General features: G+C 40.3%; 1 long non-coding RNA gene across 2 annotated transcripts in view; it reads right to left on the reverse strand.

The window, feature by feature from the left end:
- Positions 1–544: 544 nt before the first annotated feature.
- LOC124104285 (uncharacterized) overlaps positions 545–14,815 on the reverse strand; it is a 42,549-nt gene continuing 28,278 nt past the window's right edge. For both annotated transcript variants that reach the window (XR_006855400.2, XR_009228378.1), the window contains one exon: positions 545–798. This is a non-coding gene — a long non-coding RNA (uncharacterized LOC124104285). The remainder of the gene's footprint in view (positions 799–14,815) is intronic.

A 14,815-nucleotide genomic window follows, 5' to 3' on the forward strand; every position in this document is an offset into this window, starting at 1 on the left:
TTGGGAGACAAACCACATCCCAGCAATAGCAGGCCCTGTACACCGAATGTCTAGGTGCAAATGATCTGTAACTGTGACTAAGTTACTTAAACTGTAGAAACCTGAGCTTCCTCTGTAAATGGAGATAATAACAGTTCCATTCTTACAGTGCTGTTGTCAGGATTAAAAGCAGCACATTGTAAGTGCTCACTGTTGGATATGAAACATTATTATATTATACCACCCCTTCACTGCCCAGTGTCAACTTCTCTGTGCACAATTATAATTTCAAAAGTACTCTCATTTGAAAAAATTAAATTATCCTCGTGCAAACAAAAATATACTCACTCTTTCTCTGAAGTCTCAAAGTCTAAACAGTTACTACTTCCAGCTTTAAATCCAAGACACTTGGGAAATGCCTGTTTCTTCTGTATTCTGTCATAGCCCTTATTGATGATCTTTAACATGTAGACAAATTTCAATGTTAGCTAATATCAATATGCCCTATAAAAATACGCAGGGTAAAGGATCACTGTAATTTGATTTTAATTTTCATATACTGTGATTTTTTTTTCTTTTTAGAGATGGGGGTCTTATATATTGTCCAGGCCTCTCCTGATCCGCCTGCCTCAGTCTTCTGAGTCTCTGGGATCATAGCTCCTTGCAGCTGGTGCCAGCAGTCTAGACTGTAAGACCAGGTCTTAAGGCTGGGAATGCCCTTTACTGTCCTGATGGCAGTTGCTTCTCCCTCCAAGGTTTGCAATCCTGTTTTCTTCCTTTTGAATATGCTCTGTCACGTTGGGGGGTATCCCTTGAGACCTTGAGAAAGGATATAAGAGAAGTAAAATTTTTGAGAACTCCCATGTTTGGGGGCAGAAATGTAGAGGGAATGATAGATTACAAAGAAACATAAATCTACTTTAGGGTCATTTGGATGTATTATCTTATTTGTAAGTGGTTTCATTTTTGTATCCATATGGCAAATTAAATTATGACTACTGATTGTATGTAAATTATATTTCAATTAAGCTGCAGGAAAAGAAAAATGCATGTATATAAAATTAAATTTATCAACTAATGTTATCAGCAAGTCTGTGGGCAACACATACTCTTCTGGAGAGCTGGTGGGAATGGAAAATTGTACAACCTCTATGGAGAAGAATTAGACAATATCTGGACAAATTACAAATGCGTTTAGACTTTAGCCCAATAATTCCATTTTTTCCTTTTTTTTTTTTTTTTGGTGCCAGGGATTGAACTCAGGGGCACTCAACCACTGACCACATCCCAAGCCCTACTTTTGTGCTTTATTTAGAGACAGAGTCTCACTGAGTTGCTTAGTGCCTCACTGTTGCTGAGGCTGGCTTTGAGCTCAAAATCCTCCTGCCTCAGCCTCCTGAACCACTAAAATTACATCCACTGGATTATAAGCATGTGCCAGAAATCCCACTTTTAAGAACATGTATCCAATATACATTGGCAGAAATACAAAACAACATCTGCACCACACTATTCATTGAAACACTATTTGTAACAGCAAAAGACTAGATCCATTTAAGAGTCCATTAGCAGAATATTGATAAATGATAGTACATCTGTATAATAAAGCACTACACAGTTGAAAATAAATGAAGGTCTTGATGTACTTCTATGAAGTTATCTTCTGGATGTATTCTTAAGTGAAAATATCAAGTTATAGAACATTAGGAATATTATTACTTTTTAATTCTTGAAAATGCTCCATCTTGATTTAGGTATAGCTACATATGATGCATATATAAATACCTTCATTGAGCTATATGAACATTTAAGATTAGTACACTTTACCATATATCTGTTACTTCTCAACAATTATTTTCCTAACTAGATAGGAATGAGTGAAAGAAGAAGAAATGGAGACAGTAGGATTTGTGTATGAAAAGAATGGATTGACCCAATGCAGTGACACATGCCTGTCATCCCAGCAACTCAGGAGAATGAGGCAGGAGGATTGAGATTTTGAGACCAGCCTGGGTAACTTAGCAAGATCCTGTCTCAAATTTTTAAAATAAGCAAAAAAGGACTGTGAATGAAGCTCAGTGCCCTGGGTTCAATCCCCAATAACAACAATAATAACAACAACAAGACTAGCTAGAACAGAATGGAATGACATAGATGAGTTTTCTCTCCTTTCATCCTTCTTCCCTTTTTCTCTACCTTCCTTCTTCCCCTTTGTAATGGGAAAGTCTTAAGCATGTCTAAAAGCCAATGGATGATGAGAAAGAGTAGTTGAAGGGTTGGGTTGAGTACACATAGGCCAGGCACAGTGGTCCACACTTGTAATCCCAGCTACCCAGGAGGCTGATGAAGGACGATCACAAGTTGGAGACCAGTCTTAATAACTTAGGGAGACCCTGTCTTGAAATAAAGAGTAAAAAAGATTGGGGATGTGGCTCAGTGGTAGAGCACCCCTGGTTCCACTCCCTCACCCTCCAAAAAAAGGAAACGAAGAAAGGAATGAAGAAAAAGCAGGTATCATCAATAGTGCAAGGTCCTTGGAAAGTTGGAAGGGTATGAAGGTCAACGTCCAAGTACAGTTGTCCTTAGATGGGGATAAAACATTTCCCCTATCTCAGCAGAGACAGGAGGCTAGAATGGAGACAGCTATAGGGGACTTGTAGGTGTGGGACAAATTTATTCTCTAAAGGGATCAAGAAAATGACAGCACACAGGAAGAGCAGAAGTGATGGTAGAATCCACAAATGGAAATGATTTGAAATACTCATCATGGGAAGTAGGTGAGTAAGAAGTAAGTGGAGTGGGGAAACATAGTAAGGTTGTCCGATATTAAGGGCCTATTTGACCATGTGACTTTTTTTAACAGGCCTAAATGGAACCATCCACAGCTGAGTCTTGACAAAGGAGTACAACTAAAAGAGACTAGAAAGGGCCTTTGGATAATTGGCCAAAGTTACTAAAATGACATGTCATGTAAACTAAGGTGGATAGATGGGGAAGTAAAAAAAAGCAGAGGGTTGGTGGATAAGAAGGGACAGAAAGCTTGAAGGATTGGAGTTCCCATGAGGAGGACAAATTAACTCTCACAGAACTGAATGAAAGATGGTTGATAGGAGTGGGATGTGGCCTGAAAGGCACTTCTTGAATTGGTGGCTTCAGGCATGGCTGGTGATGACAAAGTCTAAGGGATGGCCATGGGTTTGTAAAGCTGAGGCAAAATGGGGGTGCCACACACAGATTGAAAGCTGAGTCTGCACTTCCCACAGTGTGTTCTGAAGACCGTTGTCCAACAGCAGGCTCATGCCCTAATGATGCATTATTAAGATTTGGACATGTCTTACAACCAAAGCATCTGTTTACCATATTTAACTAAGTGTTCTCTGAACCCTTTAATTCCTGACATATTTTTTAGTGTAATATCTGTTCACATTCTGCTAGACTTACATTCTTCCAAATGCACTTTAACAACTCCATATTGTATATCACAAGCTGAAACTCTTACATTAGTGAAACAAAGTAATTATCACAGCCTGTGATCATTTTTTTAAATATCTGATATAATGTATTTCAATACAAAAAGGTTATTTGCTTACCAAAAGTATGTATAGGAGTACAATGCACTTTAAAAACCTCAAAAGGAATGTTTCATTAGGTTAATCCAGTTAGGTTTATCTTACTTTCCTATGAAGGATTTAACCACTAAGCATTAATACACTTCATTTTGAATATTAAGCAGCCTCCTGTTAAAGCTAATTATATTCCTTCTGTGGAAAAGATGCTGAATAATAAAGGTTCTGATATTAATTACATCAAATATGTATTTCTATTCTTTTAATGGCATAATTATACCATATATAGTAAAAAGAATAAATAATAACCATTAAAATGAATAGAAAAGATGTCCTTTTTTTACTTCATTTCTCAGTTATTTAAGAACAATAATTTAAAAGTTGGTACATTATGTACAGTGAATTAATGCTTTTGATGTCCCTCCCTGTAGGAGAATTATCTTACTCACCTCATTGACATTATCCTGGGCTAGTGAAATTTGAGTGGAAGTGAGTTGGGTCACCTAAGAGCAGAAACTTTAAGAGCCAATTCATGATTCCCACCCTTGTGTCATTTCCTTTTGCCACAAAACCAGCAATATCACAGGAAAAGGCTGCTTTGTCAACCCAGGTCCCTGAATAAAGGTAATCAGAGGTTCAGCTGATCCTGAAAGGATACGTATTACAAGCAAGAAATAAATTCTTGTTGATATTAACTATCAAGACTTGGGGATCATTTATTATCACAGCATAACCCAGCCTGTTCTGACTCATACAGAAATCACATTCTCCATATCCTATTCATTTCCCCAAACTGGCAACTATTAATGAACTGAAATAAACATAATCACTAGAATCATAAAACTCTTCTAACAAAACATCTAGAACAGTTGCAGCAAAATTGATTTCATCTCTCATGTCAACTCTAATGGGCTCATAATGATGGCTTGAGTTGACTCTATGGAGAAGTGTTCTGAAGCCATGTCCTTGCCTGATAGAGTGCCATAGTTATTAGCACGTCTTCTGATAGAAGGACAGGAGATAAGCAGCACATCCTTGGTCTGTAAGGCACAACTTGTATTCTGTTGTTTCTGGGTGTTTTTTTTTCCCTGCATTTGCTCAGGAGGCATTTTTTAAATGTACCCAGAAATAAACAAATACAAACTAGTTCACAAAATATTTAGATTAATAAGTAATTTCAATTATTACTTACTGATACAGGGACGGGGGAAAATTGTTAGTATCAGATCTGATCATAGAATTTCTCCTAAGCCAGATGACCGTCTTCTTAGAAGAATCACCAGTGGATGTTTTAGTTATTAAGGTGTCCCTCTAGGCCGCCAGGATGGTGTGCAAGAAGAAAATAGTTTGACTTTTTTGTATCAGAAATGCACGGTAATTTTGGAGTTGGAGCTTAATGAACCAGGAGGAAGGAGAGAAGGGTTCAAGAAGAGGGTCAGAAGGGGCCCAACAACATGGCAGGAGGCCTTGGGGAAGGTACAACCATAGAAGTTCTTCCAGGGGACAGAAAGGCTGCAGATTTTTAAGAATATACAGTTCCAAGTGTTCTGACCTTCTAGTCTATAATGTAACACTCCTAATCCTAAAACACACAAAAAGACACAGAATTATGGGTTGAATTTTGTCCTCTTGAGACCTATATGTTAAAGTCCCAGCTCCCAGTACCTCAGAATGTATCCTTACTTGGAAGTAAGGTTGTTGCAGATGTAGTGAATTAAGATGAGGTCATCCTGAGGTAGGGTGAACCCCAAATCCAATATGGCTGCTGTTCTTATAAAAAGAGGATATTTGGATACACACATGGAGAGTGCCATGTGAATATGGGAATTATGCTACCAGAAGTCAAGCTACCAGAAGACAGAGAGGCCTGAAACAGACCCCTTGTAACCTCAGAGGGATCACAACCCTGCTGGCACTTCAACCTCAGACTTTTGGCTTCTAGAACTGTGAGACAATGCATTTTTATTGTTTAAGTTACTCAGCTTGCATGACTTCATTACAGCAACCCTAGGAAAATAACACACAAACACACACACACACCTCCATTGACCAAATCTTCATTATAGTCTACACCACCCACACAGCCCTGAATAATGGCACTGTGAGGACTGGGGTTTGTAGGGGAGCCCAGTAGGTAGGCAGGCTATGGAGAAAGAACAAGACAAACCGGAGGAGGAGAGTGCGGAGTGGAAACCAAGAATCAGCTGAAGCAGAGACGAGGGGACAGAGCTTCCTTCCTCATGTCCCTTGGAAAAGTATCTGGGCTTCTACCACATAAAGGATGGAGATTTGAGACCATTTTTACTAAATCATAAAGGACCAGTTGAGCACATCAAGCTGGAAAAGTTGGAAACACTTGGAGGCTAACATCTGGCTCGTACTACTAATAATGTCAAGTGGGTGTCTCGGGTTCACCATCGGGCAGTAGTGTAAGTACTGAGCCATTGAAGGCAAAATGGTCACTGCCTCATCCCTGAATAAAGCAGCCCCTGCAACAATCCAGCTGCTCTGTCCTTGGCCTCATGCTCTTTATTCTTTGTGTATCAATAATGAGTTTACTGCTCTGTGAGCTTTTAAGGTAAGGGGAAAGGATAAGGGATGAGCTGGGTTTAATGCCTGCTGACTCATAAGGCAAGGGGCCCAAGCCTGCCTCTGATGTAGTGTCTGCACTTAAATCAGGAATGATTTCTATTTCCTCAGAAAGCTAGCCCAGGGGCTGGGGTTGTAGCTCAGTGGTAGAGCGCTTGCATAGCATGTGTGAGGCCCTGGGTTTGATCCCCAGCACCACTTAAAACTAAGTAAACAAAATAAAGGTATTTGTCCATTACAACTTAAAAAAAAAAAAGTAGGCCAGCATCCTGAGACCTAGGCACCCTGTCTCTGCTGCTGACTTGATGAGAGAGAGAAGGAAGGAGCAGGAACATTCTCTTTTCATCCCTCCCCTTTTAGCTCCTGTATAAGCAAGTTCTGATTCCTATCAGGCGTTATACTAAGCTCTGCCAACTTTACAAAAGGCTGACTGTCCCGTGTTAGGCACTCACTGGGATCAACCCCTTCTACTCAGGGAGTGTGCAATCCAGAAGGAAGTGTCAACAATGAAATATAGAACAAGGTTAAATGAAATGCAGGCTGAACTGGGCTAAAGTGACATGATGTGGGCATTCGTAAGAAAGGCTGAGATTGGCTGTGTCTTGGGAGGTCAAGGAGAGCACCACACAAAAGGGGACACCTGAGGCTGAGGGAGGACTTCCAAAGGTAGAGAAGGGACACTCTCAGCTGTAGGAGCAACCGATGCATCATTTTCAGAGCCTGGAGGTGTTCTTTAGAAACTGAAGAGGGAGGGAGGGAGAGAGAGAGGAAAAGAGAGAGAGAGAGAGAGAGAATTCTGTGCTCAGGAATTTGTATTTTATTCTAAACATAGTGGGGAAAATAATGCAGATTTTTTTTAAAAGCATGGAGTGAGGGAAACATTACATTTTAGTAAGGTAATCTGTGGCCTAGAAACATATCTGTAACTTACTGAGCCTTTGGTCATGGCTAGTCACTGTGCTAAAAGTTTTAGACATTATCTCTTCAGGCAGACTTGCATTACTAAACTGAGTTGCAGAGTCTGGAGCTACACATAAATCCAGAGCATGCACAGCCTAACTTGGGTCTATGATCTTTGACCAGATGGATTCAAAGTAATTTTGCAACATTTCCTCATTAGATGCCCAGTGGCTCTAGAAGCTGGCAGATGATAATTCCCTTATCACTCGCCTGACGGAGACCGGAAAGCAATGAGTTTTAAGAGTTGTCCAGAAAGTTGGTAGCAGAGCTCACACAAGATTTCTGATTTTGAAGCACTGGGTTAAATTAAAAAATCATATCTCTATGGACATCAAAAAAAATGGAAATGGGGATAGAGAAAAGGCACTATCCTGCTGGTTGTGGTGGCACATGCCTGTAATTCCAGTGGTTTGGAAGGCTGAGGCAAGAGGATCGTGAGTTCAAAGCCAGCCTTAGCAACTACGTAAAGCAACTGAGCAAGGCCCTAAGCAACTCAGCAAGACCCCATCACTAAATAAAATGTAAAAAAGGAATGGGGATAGGCTCAGTGGTTAAGCACCCCTGAGTTCAATCCCTGGTGCAAACAAACAAACGGCAACTATCCTTTCCTATATGTGTTATTTAAAAATACCCTTTTGGTTAAAAAGTAAAATGCACAATTGTATTTCTTCTTCTGTGAAGTGTCTATAAGTGTTCAACATCTCTATCAATTAAAGAAATGCAAATCAAAACTATTCTTAGATTTTATCTCACTCCTGTCAGAATGGCAATCATCAAGAATATAGGCAACAATAAATGTTGGCGATACACCCATCCATTGCTGGTAGGACTGCAAATTGGTGCAACCACTATGGAAAGCAGTATGGAGATTGCTCAGAAAATTGGGAATGGAACCACCATTTGACCCAGCTATCCTATTCCTTGGTTTATACCCAAAGGACTTAAAATCAGCATACTATAGTGATGCAGCCACATCAATGTTTATAATAGCTCAATTCACAATAGCTAGACTATGGAACCAACCTAGGTATCCCTCAATAGATGAATGAATAAAGAAAATGTGGTATATATACTCAATGGAATATTACTCAACTTTAAAGAAGAGTGAAATTACGGCATTTGACAGTAAAGGTTGGAGTTGGAAAATATCATGCTAAGTGAAATAAGCCAATCCCACAAAACCAAAGGCCAAATGTTTTCTCTAATATGAGGATGCTAATTCACAATAAGGTGGGGAGCACTAGGGAAGAATAGTGTTACCTTAGATTAGGTAGAGGGCAGTGAAGGAGAAGAGGAGAGGGGACATGGGGATAGGAAAGATAGTAGAATGAAACAGACATTATAACTGTATGTATATATGTGACTACATGACCAATATGATTCTGCAACATATGCACTCAGAAAAATGAGAAATTATATCCCCATCTAGGTATGATATATCAAGGTGCATAAATGCATTCAACTGTCATGTATAACTAATTAAAACAAGTAAAAAAATTTTTAAAAAAGAATGGATCAGCCAACAGATGATGTTGGGATGATTAACTACTCCTAAAGTACATGGATTTAGGTCATTATGTCATATAAATTGCTCAATTCTAGGTAGACATGAGAAAATTTTAAAAAATTATAAAAAATAAAATACTGAGATTTTAAAAATGATAAATGTTAACCTAATGGCAAAAAAAGTATAATGCAAGTGTTCATTGCATAAAATTGGGAAAATAACAAAAATTCAAAGAAAAGGAAATCCACCAATTTCTCACTACCAGAAATACCTTCTATGAATGTTGGAATACTTCCCTCAAGGAGTTTATGTGGTTTTATTGTTTACTGAATGACAGCATTTAATTTCACTCCCTTTTCTGAAAGCACAGATCCAAAAGGTGGAATTCAGTCAATAATCAATGCCCTCATTGTGTGCTGAGTATTCTTCCAGACAGCATGGTGTTGGAGAAAGACTACATTCCTTGATCTAATAGGCTATAGTCAAAGAGATAATGCACAAATACTGAATCAGAAAGCTGGGTAAACTGCCATATGAGCAAACTAGCTGCAGGAATTTAGAAAAGGAAAGCTGGTCAGAAGAGGTTTAGAGGAGGAAGTGAGCTGGAGCTGAGCCATGACCCAGGTTGAGATTTGGGGTTACAGAATGAGGGAGAAATGCACTCTGGGACCTAGCATAAGGAAGCGGGCCAAAAACAGCCCTGGACAATGGCTGGCAAGACAATGGCTTGGGTGCCTGAGGATATAGGTTGGAGATTAGAGGGTGTGAATTGAGGTCCCAATAGCACAAGTTTTTCAGGCAACCGGACCCAGTGCACTGTTATCAAAGCCACAAACTTTCCCAAGACCAAAGTGGAGATCAAGGCTACATACGAGAATCCATTTAATCTGCTCTTTCCAATACAACCAAACCTAAGAGGCAACCAAGAAACTATCACCTGATTCTAAAATACACTTTTGTGCCTTGGAGAAATGGCACAAGTTCATAAGCCTGGAAAGTCCGCAAACATCTTTGAAGCTGATGTCTAGGAAGTACTGAGTCAGGACCACAGGAGACATGATTGAACAAAATCGTGGCACAAAGTGAAAAACCAGCATATGCCAAGCAAATCCTGTACATGTGTCAAAAACTGAATTCTGCCTTAATAGCCCTGAAACAAATAATCTCTTTTTCCAAGAGGCAAGGGGGACATCTGGGAAAGCTCCGAGATTAGATATTGGCATCTCTGCCCTCTGTGTGACCTTGTGCACTAACTTGATTGCTTTGAGCGTCCATTTCCTCTTTTGTAAAATGAGTATAAAAGCACCCACTTCATACTTCTGAGATGAAGATTAAACAAGATAATATATGCAAAGCATCTCATACAATATCTGGCATTAAATCCTAGGTAAAAACACTGCTTCCTCTTTACTTCCTTCCGTTAGCTTCATATTAGAAAGTCAGATCAAGAGGGTTAGTGTGATTTAGGGAAATGAACCAACAGAGCATGATGCTGATGAGGCTGAAAGCCACAGACCACAGTAAAGGTCTCCAGGGTATTGGTGATATCCAGCCTCTTACATAGCTCTTGTAAGGCTTGCAACTGTTCAAGGTGTCACCACCTCTACTCTGCATCTAGCATGAATTGTTAAGACAGGAGCTATAATAAAATGCTGGAATGAGGCCAGCATAGCAGCCCTAAAACCCTTCCTCCTGCTCCCAACTCTGGCAGGATGGGTGCTAAGGTAAGGTCAGTGTGGGAAATGAAACAGTTTGCATAGGTTGACTGCATGCAGGAGGAACAGGGGCAGAGGAGGCAAAAGAAACACTCCTAAGACTCGGGAAAATTCTCAGTGTACAGCACAGATGGACTACTAGGAAGGACAAATAAGTGAATAATCCAACTTGACATGCAGCCAAATGACTTGGGGTAGCTCATTTAAAGTGTGAGTGCCATGCAGCCTCAGAGACAAAAACACATAAACAATAATAGGTAAAATATGAATCAAACTACTTAACAAGTCAGACTGAAAATCTATTGATCACCAAGTCTCTTGAATTCCTGCAAGATATTTTCTCTCCTTCCCTTCTCTTCATTTCCCACTGTCGCTGCCCTAATTCATGCTCGAATTACCTGCTTCTAGCTCAGGGACACCTTAATTTTCTAAATATACAACTCATCAAGTGCTTCAGTGCTCATCAAAAAAATCTTAATTTTCTAACCTGACACTCAAAATCCTGCCTAGCAGAACCCATAGTTTAAACAACCCATTGCTGTCCTAATCCATGTGCTTTGGACAATTCAATGTCTACAAACATAGGCCCTCATATTTTCCCATTTCAGTGTCTCTGCTTTAACTGTGGTTTCCCAGCCACCCCCACATACTTTTTGTATTTGTCACAACCATTCACGGGGTGGCTTAAAACAACCGAGGCATATTCACTCACAATTCTGGAGGCCACAAGTCCAAAATCAAGGTGTCACTGGGGTTGATGCTCTCTGGAAGCTCTGAGAGGGTTTCTGCTCTCTGCCTCTCTCCCAGGTTTTGGTGGCTTGAGCACTTTGACTTGGGGCTGCCATTCTCTGTCTCTGTCTTTACGTGGTCCTTTTCCTTCTGTTTTCCAGTGTCTTAAATCTCCCTCTGCCTTTCTCACACCTGAAATTGAATTTAGAGCCCACCCCAAATCCAAGGGTGATCTCATCTTGAGAATCTTAATTACATCTACAAAGTCCAAATAATATCACATTCCCAAGTTTGGGGTGGACATGTCTTTTGGACACCCTGGAAGACCCTGCTTTATTGGGAGGTATTCCCCGACATCTAGCTCCCGAAGTAATCTCTCCTTTCTACAACCTGCCAACACACTTAACTGAATTCACTGTGTGGTGTTGTGTGTTTTTATACAAAGCTTATCTTTGGGTGAACTGACTAACTTCCATAGGTCTCAGTTTCCTGGTCTTTGAAATTGAGATAATAATGGCATCTATTCATAGCATCATTTTGGTGTAATAAAAATTAAAGGAACTTGGAATAGTGCTTTAGTGTAGTGAATCACCAGTTCATGCTATTATTCTTTCTTCTCATTCATCTACCCTACTATATTGCAAGTTCCTTAAAGACAGGCATCTTGTGGAGTTGGAGAATGTTATGTTTAGGAGACCGACTGAGTCCACTCCCCTGCTGAGCGGTGTAGTGTCCTGCAGCAGCCACCAGGGTCTTCTAGGGTTCAAGTGACTGTGTCTTCATGAATGGGTGTGCCTTCCTACATCCCCTTGGGTGGAGCTATGCTCACCTGTTCTTTTGTAATATTATCCCTTGCCCTGTTTGGGATAGAATGTTCCATGGAAACACCTTTTGTGTGTCCCCTTCTCTTACTCTGCCCTTGAGTGTGGCCTTCCTAGATGTCAGTCAACCTGCTGACAGCAGACATCATGAAGCTAGACTCAGCCCCCTGAAACCTGACCTCTTGCCTCATTTGAATAGCTTCTCCTCAATAAAAGGGGTCAGCGCACATGTTCTCTCTCTTTCTTCAGACCCTTAATGTCAGAGGTGCCATCACAGTGACCCCAAAGAAAAAAGTATTTCTGTCTCTTGTGTGGTTATTTTGCACAGCCCAATTAGCCCAGTTCCCCTGGAGTGACCCCTGAGTGTTTTATTCACGAGCAACCCGGCAATTATGCTAAGTGAAGTAAGACAATCCCAAAAACCCAAAGGCCAAATGTTTTCTCGGATAAGTGGATGCTGATCCATAATGGGCATGAGAGGAATGGAGGAACTTTGGATAGGACAATGTGGAGGGATGGCAAAGGAGGGGGATGGAGATCTGAAAGATGGTGGAATGAGATGGATATCATTACCCTAGGTACACATATAATGAACACAAACGGTGTGGCTCTACTTCGAGTACAATCAGAGAAATGAAAAATTGTGCCCCATTTATGTACTTTGAATTGAAATGCATTCTGCTGTCATATATAACTAATTAGAACAAATTAATTAATTAATTTTAAAAAGACAGGCATTTCAGGGCGGGGTTGTGGCTCAGTAGTAGAGTGCTTGCCTACCATGTGTGAGGCACTGGGTTTGATCCTCAGCACTGCATATAAATAAATAAAATAAAGACCCATCAGCAACTGAAAAAAAAAGATAGGCATCTCTGTGGATCTAAAAAAGTGTCTGGCATAGAATAATGGATGACTAAACAGGTAAGTCATCTTGAAATACGTCAGCACAGAGATGTATTTGGAAATATCATGAAGGAAGTGATGCTTCCATCCAATGCCACATCAGCAGTGAAAAGTGTCCATATCTTCTTCAAAGATACACAGTCCTGTCCTGGTTACTGTTTTTATTCACACACACACACACACACACACACACACATATCATTAGGATATGATAATATTTTTAATTGATTCTTCTTAGTTATACATGACAGTAGAATCCATTTTGATAAAATTATACAAGCATGGGGTATATCTTTTTCTAATTAGGACCCCATTTTTTAGGGTAGACACAATGGTGGGATATTGGTACACTGTAGTTGTACATAATGGTAGGATTCATTGGTACCTATTTTCTGGTCACTTTTAAATTGGTTCTTACCAACAGTCATTCCCTTTGACTCACAAGAAGCACACCTTGGAGATCGATCACTCATACCCAAAGCAGAAATCCTTTTCATAAAGAACATCATTTGCTGGTCTGTCATCTTGGTAATTATATTGTATTTGCATTGTACCTTTAACACTGATGTGGTTCTGAAACTGAAGGGAAGAGAGGACATTGGGAGGGGCAGGCTTCTGGTTTAAGGGAAGAGTGACTCAGTGGCTATAGGAAGGAGCCTCAGTTCGGGAACTGGGTAGGTGTGCTGACTCACTTCTACCTTGGGCCTCCTGCCAAAGGTTGCTGCCTTTTAAGGGCCTCTCAGGAGTGGCAGGAGCCTTTCATGGTAGCCTTGCTCCTCCACACACACTACCATTTTCCTCCACATAAGCCCATGAGCTGTTTTGTGAAGTTACCTTCTAGAGGGACAAAGCTCTAGATAGAGGTTCACTCTGAAGTTTTCTAAAAGACTTTTGCTGTTAGAATTGAGGGCTATTTACTCCCACTTAACTGCAGATAATCCTACTAAGCCCACCTCTATTGGCTGAGCCCTCACTCCATACCAGCCCTGCCCTGAGTGCTGCACTGATTATTCCTTGCTACAGCTCTGAGAGAGACCATTATTAACAGCACATCTCAGGGGAGAATGTTGAGGCTTACAGATGTCAAATAACCTACTGATAATCACAATTCTTATAAGCTATTATGCAAGGATTCAAACTGAGGTCTAACTTCCATGTCCAAGCTCTTGAACACAGTACTCCTGCTTCCCAATCTACACCACAGGAAATGCAGATTTTTCTCTCTCCACAACCCCAAAAGTACAAAAAACAAACTTCCTTCATTTCCCAGGGTAGAAACATTGGAGTAGACCCTTCACAAATGGATAAACAGCTGCGATCTCAGAAGTTTATTCAATTTGGTATAATAAATATAAATGTGTGTCAAGTTTATAGAGAATGTCTCTTAGAACTTTTTTTTTTCTTTTTTGGTACTGGGAATAGAACTTAGGGGCTCTTTCCCACTGAACTACACCCTAGCCCTTTTATTTATTTTGAGACAGGGTCTTACTAAATTGCTGAGGGCTATACTAAGTTGCAAGACTGGCCTTGAACTTGTGATCTTTTTGGCCTCAGCCTCCCAAGTGTCTGGGATTATGAGTGCACATCACCACGTCCAGCTCAGAATTAAATTTTTAAATGTAAATTCTTGGTGTGGGGGGACTATGTTAGAGAGTAGCCCCCAACTTTATTCTAATTATATAGCATGCAAGGGTAGAAATGTATAAAGGTTCTTTTTTCTTTTTTATTGTGTTGGGGTGGGGCGTAGGTACTGAGGCATGAATCCAGGGGTGCCCTACCACTACATTCCTTATCATTTATTTGAGACGGGGCTCACTTAGTTGCTGAAGCTGGCCTTTAACTTGTGATCCTCCTGCCTAAGCCTCCTCAGTATTGGGGATTATAGGCATATACCACCATACCCATTTTGTTTTGTTTTGTTTTTTGTTGTTTTTGTTTCAAGGTGCTGGGGATCTAACCCAGAGCCTCACACATTCTAGGCAAACGCTCCACCACTGAGTTACATCCTCAAATATTCATTTTTGTCATGATGTTGTAATAGGAAAT

Source organism: Marmota monax, unplaced genomic scaffold (genome assembly GCF_021218885.2).
Source record: "Marmota monax isolate L192 unplaced genomic scaffold, Marmota_monax_Labrador192_F-V1.1 WCK01_AAM20220418_F8-fsc00001, whole genome shotgun sequence".
Classification (NCBI taxonomy): Eukaryota; Metazoa; Chordata; class Mammalia; order Rodentia; family Sciuridae; genus Marmota; species Marmota monax.